This window comes from Pristiophorus japonicus, chromosome 8 (assembly GCF_044704955.1).
Source record: "Pristiophorus japonicus isolate sPriJap1 chromosome 8, sPriJap1.hap1, whole genome shotgun sequence".
NCBI classification, from domain to species: Eukaryota; Metazoa; Chordata; class Chondrichthyes; family Pristiophoridae; genus Pristiophorus; species Pristiophorus japonicus.
This window is the reverse complement of record NC_091984.1, coordinates 85,733,259-85,739,592: the sequence shown is the minus strand read 5'-3', so window position 1 is coordinate 85,739,592 and position 6,334 is coordinate 85,733,259.

Below are 6,334 nucleotides of genomic sequence, written 5' to 3'. Positions count from 1 at the left end.
ACCATTACTTGGAGACCCAACGATTTAGTCTCTGCCTCGCAATGAAATACCTCGCTCACAGAGAAATATTATCACACAGACAGCCCGCTCTAGCACCTTGAGGTAGTACTGCCGTTCATTTTCAAATTGGAAGACACTATGACCATCCATATGTTGTACAGCTTTTGTGCTCTTTTCGCTTCATTGCTTTAAACATCGAATTACACACACACTCAGTTGTAGTAAAGGCAGGATCGGGTCTTTTATTTAAAACATTCATACTAAATAAACCCAGTATGAATGCTACTGAGACACAAACATTTCACAAGCCAACTTTCTGCTTGCTCCAGTGGCTGGTTGTGAGGCACACACCTTCCGAATGTCCAGTGTCTAGTGTCTAGTGTCTTTGAAAAAGCCTTTGAACTTTTTATAGTACATTTAGACAATTAACATGCAGACGATGTAGAATCAAAATGGCATTGTCCTGAAATCATGACTAACTGCTTTCTGAACTACTATACACAAACCAGATCATACCTAACATACAGACAATGTCATCAGATTATTATTCACATAGTAACAAGTTACACTCAAATACTCAACATACAGATAAATGACCAGCAACTCATTTCAATGGCTAAATGGCTCCATATCGCCTAGCAGCCTGTTTTGATCCAATCTTGAATCTTCCAACTTTAAACCTTTCGATATCTCCAGACTGCGCCGAAGCAAAGAGTTTCAGAAATGCAGGCTTGTGCTCCCACATTCCTGCACTTCTTCTCTTTGCCTCTCTACAGGCCTTATCTGGGTAACATTTGTATGGCCATTTCAGCTTGTTCAACAGCATGCTCCAATAAATCAAAATGACCAGCACAATCAACTGAAACAGCACCAGCATAAGGACAGGGTGTATCATTGTGTTCATCACGCCAGTTGCTGTTGGGCTCCATCTGAACAATGACTCCCACCAGCTTACATGTCCAATCTGATCCAAAGTTGTGCGAACGTTCTCAATTTCCGTAGTGTGATGGTTACTGTCCGCAACAATTGCTTGATTCAAACTCTGTAGCTGTTGAAATCTTGTACTCCATTTCTGCATCTCCTTCTTCCAAATAGCAGCACGATTACTGTTATGTATGCAACCCTAGGCAACCTGTATCATACTGCCACCAGAGGGCTTACCTGTTGGAGTCCCAAGGGATCCCAGCATCCCTTGGGAGCACTGTATATAAGCAGGCCTCCCACGCTGTGCCAGCACTCTGGAGTTTGAATAAAGGAGCTAAGGTCACACTTACTCATTGTCTACAGTACTCAGTTGCATTACTTTATTATGAGCTTAACAACTGGCGATAAGATAACGAACAACCACGTGAAAATGCAAAGAACTGTTGGTATCCTGGAGAAATTCTCAGAAGGGGACAATTGGGAGGCCTTTGTGGAACGACTCGACTAATACTTCGTGGCCAACGAGCTGGAAGGGGACGAGAACGCTGCCAAACGAAAGACGATCCTCCTTACCGTCTGTGGGGCAACAATCGATGGCCTCATGAAGAATCTTCTAGCTCTGGTGAAACCAACAACCAAATCCTATGAAGAACTGTGTACGCTGGTCTGGGAGCACCTAAATCTGAAGGAAAGCGTTCTGATGGCAAGGTATCGATTCTACACGTGTCAGCGGTCTGAAGGCCAGGAAGTGGCGAGCTACGTCGCCGAACTAAGGTGCCTTGCAGGACATTGCAAATTCGATGGATTCCTGGAGCAAATGTTAAGAGACTTTTTTGTGCTTGGCATTGGCCATGAGGTTATCCTTCACAAACTATTGACTGTTGAAACACTGAATCTGAGCAAAGCCATAACGATAGCCCAGGCATTTATGTCCATCAGCGATAACACCAAACAAATTTCGCAGCATAAAGATGTTTTGGCTAGTATTGTGCAAAAAGTAATGTCATTTTCAGGCAGGAATGCATATGGCAGAACGTACACGCCGGCAGCTGCACGACCTCAGATGACCCAGAGTCCGCCATCAATCGTTAATGTGAGGCAGTTAACACCTTGTTGGTGCTGCGGAGGTGATCATCGAGCTCATCAATGCCGTTTCAAACACTGTGTAACGAAGCTGTGGAAAAATGGGACACCTCCAGCAGATGTGCAGATGAGCTGCAAACCCTGCAAACCACCACGTTGCAGAGGAGGATCGATCCATGGTGGATCAGGCTGAACTAGAGACTTGAATCGAGGAGGCAGAAGTGTACTGGGTACACACCTTCACCACGAAATATCCACCGATCATGTTAAAAGTTGAACTGAACGAAATTCCAGTATCCATGGAACTGGACACGGGTGCAAGTCAATCTATCATGAGCAAAAAGGCCTTCGACAGGCTGTGGTGCAACAAGGCACACAGGCCCAAGCTTAGCCCCATTCACACCAAGCTAAGGACTTACACTAAAGAGTTAATCCTTGTAATTGGCAGCGCAGCATTAAAAGTCTACTATGATGGAGCAGTGCACAAACTCCCACTATGGATTGTACCAGGAGATGGCCCCACACTGTTCGGCAGAAGCTGGCTGGGAAAAGTTCGCTGAAACTGGGACGACATCCGAGCGCTCTCATCCGTCGACGACATCTCATGTGCCCAGGTGCTGAGCAAGTTCCCGTCATTGTTTGAGTGAAGGTGCAGATCCACTTGGTTCTCGATACACGATCCACAAGGCACGTGCGGTGCCATATATGATGCGAGAAAGTGGAAATTGAGCTAGAAACTGATCATAAGCCGCTTATATCACCATTCTCAGAGAGAAAAGGGAACAAGACCAATGCCTCTGCCCCCATCCAAAGATGGGCGCTCACGCTGTCTGCATATAACTATGTAATCCGCCACAGACTGGGCACAGAGAACTGCGCTGATGCTCTCAGTCGGCTACCATTGCCCAACACCGGGGTGAAAATGGCACAGCCTGCAGACTTGCTCTTAGTGATGGATGCATTCAAAAATGCAAAGTCACCCGTTACGGCGCACCAGATCAGGACCTGGACCAGCCAGGATCCTTTACTGTCCCTTGTAAAAAACTGTGTCCTACATGGGAGCTGGTCCAGTGTCCCAGCGGAGATGCATGAAGAGATCAAGCCGTTCCAGCGGCGCAAAGACGAAATGTCCATACAGGCGGACTGTCTTTTGTGGAGTAATCGTGCGGTTTTGCCTAAGAAAGGCAGGGAAACGTTTATACGCGACCTACATAGTACCCACCCAGGCAAAGTAATGATGAAAGCTATAGCCAGATCCCAGTGTGGTGGTCCGGCATTGATTCAGATTTCGAGTCATGCGTGCGCCAATACAACACTTGCTCTCAACTGAGCAATACACCCAGAGAGGCACCGCTAAGTTTGTGGTCATGGCCTTCCAAACCGTGGTCTAGGATCCACATTGACTTTGCGGGCCCGGTTTCTTGGCAAAATGTTTTTGGTTGTTGTGGATGCTTATTCAAAATGGATTGAATGTGTAATAATGTCTGTAAGCACGTCGACTGCCACCATGGAAAGCCTACGAGCCATGTTCGCCACGCATGGGCTGCCCGATGTCCTTGTCAGCGACATGGGCCGTGCTTCACCAGTGCTGAATTCAAGGAATTCGTGACCCGCAGTGGGATCAAGCACATCACATCTGCCCCGTTCAAGCCCACTCCAACAGCCAGGCAGAACGCGCAGTCCAAACCATCAAGCAAAGCTTAAAATGTGTGTCGGAAGGTTCCCTGCAGACCCGCCTGTCCCGAGTCCTGCTCAGCTACCGCACCAGACCCCACTCACTCACCGGGGTTCCCCCAGCCGAGCTGCTCATGAAAAGGGCGCTCAAAACAAGGCTCTCTCTTGTCTATCCTGATCTCCATGATCACGTCGAGGGCAGGCGGCATCAACAAAGCATGTACCATGATCACGCAAACATGTCACGCGATATTGAAGTCAATGATCCTGTATTTGTACTTAACTATGGAGATGGTCCCAAATGGCTTGCTGGCACTGTCATAGCCAAAGAAGGGAGTAAGGTGTTTCAAGTCAAACTTGCCAATGGACTAATTTGCAGAAAGCATTTGGACCAAACCAAATTGTGATTCACAAACAGCCACGAGCAACACGAAAAGGACACCACCAACTTCGACCCTCCAACACACACACAAGTGGCAACCGACATCACAGTTGACCATGAAGCTGATCTCATCATCCCCAGCAGCCCGGCAAGGCCAGCTGCCCAGCAGCCCAGCGAAGAACCAACCAACTCACCCACACCTGCATTTGTACCGAGACAATCAACAAGGGAGCGAAAAGCCCCAGGTCGTCTCACCCTGTAAATAAATATACTATTGACTTTGGGAGGGAGTGATGTTATGTATGCAACCATCGGCAACCTGTATCATACCGCCACCAGAGGGCTTACCTGTTGGAATCCCAAGGGATCCCAGCATCCCTTGGGAGCACTGTATATAAGCAGGCCTCCCATGCTGTACCAGCACTCTGGAGTTTGAATAAAGGAGCTAAGGTCACACTTACTCACTGTCTACAGTACTCAGTTGCATTACTTTATTATGAGCTTAACAATTACCCTCTCCATTTTCACTTAAGTCAACTTTCAGTTTTTGACGTTTTCGACTGAATTCCATGCTGTTTACATTCAGAAATGTAAACTCGCAATCGGTGTCTTCGACCAAGTCTGTTGCCCTCTGCACAGTTTTAAACAATTTTCTCTGCTCTGTGGGAGAAGTGTAACAACATACAATAAAGGATGACAGAAATACTGAAGAGTCAGTCGCGAGACCCAGTCCTTCTCTCGGCTCACCCTCCGGAACTGCTGTCATTTCCTCTCTCGACATTTACAACGCTCCAACTTCTATTTCACATCCTTTAAGATCATGTTTATAACTCCCACATTTGAGCTTTTCACTGAACATCTCATCGGTTCTGAGACAGCCCGTTCCTACAGAAACTTTAAATGCTTCTGAGCAAGCTTCTCCCACTGCTTTCATCTCTGACTGTTCAGTAACTGCTCCTCGTGCATCTGGGGTGTTGGGGTACAGTCTCTGAAGAGGGGATCCCCCTTCCTCCAGGACCACCTCAACCTTCATTTGTCCGGAAAACCCTGTGTCCATTATCCGCTGTCCTTCCACACTTGCCTCGATGAGGGTATGGCCACCCCTATCCTGAAGTAAGGGTCCTAAAGAAACAACATCCCTATAGGAATCCTCCCTCACCTGAGGAATCTCCCCCCGTCCTCAGCAACTGAACCGAGGAATCATTCCTGTCTGTGACTCTAGCTTCTCTTTCCTGATTCTTCAGCTTTTCTTTTAATTTTTCTAATTTTTTAGCCAGTCTATCTCTGTCCTCTATCAACTGATGGATCCAGGCACCACCTGGTCCTGCTCCTTTTATGTGACTCCTCGCGGGATCCATCCACTTAGGCCCTTCTGCCTTCCAGCGCTGTAACCCCTGTCTCACTTCCATGACTGAAATTCCTGCAGCTCTCTGATACAAGCTTTCTACCCTTGCCAACCATTTATCAAAACTATTGTCCCCACCCCAGGCATCTATTTCCAGAACTACTGAAGGGAGTAGGAGAGTCAAAATGATCTCTCTATGTGTATCATCCCCGTAATGACTGATATCAATCCAATTACTTCCCAAACTTTTACACAACTGGAATATACATTCCCCCGCTTCCCTGGGTCCTTCCCTGGTAATAATGCAAGCCGCTTTATTAACTGTGGCCCTGAGTGAGCACCAAAGATTGCAGCTATTATTCTACCAAGCAGGGACCTGGAAGTTGTTTCAAAATCTACTACCTTTCCCCAGTGATTCCCTAAAGCTCACAGAATTATGTGAACCCTCTGTTTCTCCAATATGTCCCCTGACTGCCACCATCCCACAATATTACACCACCACTGGGCAAACTTATTAAGATCCTGATGCGGTGCATGTCCCACTTCACCCTGGATAGCTCTCATGTCCTGTAACTTTGTCCCTCCTCGCTCATATCAGGAATCCCCAAAACCACTTAAGGTAGTGTTCCCTTCACGAGCTCCATAGGGAGCAGAGGAATCATGATCCTGCTCTCGCCTTGTCCACCCGAATGTGCTTCCCCCACTCTCCACATTACCGTAAGGTTGCGTATAATGTTGTGGAGTGTGAAGAGTCTGAGGAACCGAGGAGGCATCTAACTGTTCTGCCTCCGTACCTAACGTTGCCTCGCGAACCACACGGGTTTGAGGCTCCGAATCAGAGAAGACAAAAGAGTTGCGGATGGGAACGGTGGGCATTCTCCCTGTCCTTTAATCCCCTTTTCAACTCTCAGACCTGGGGAATGCTC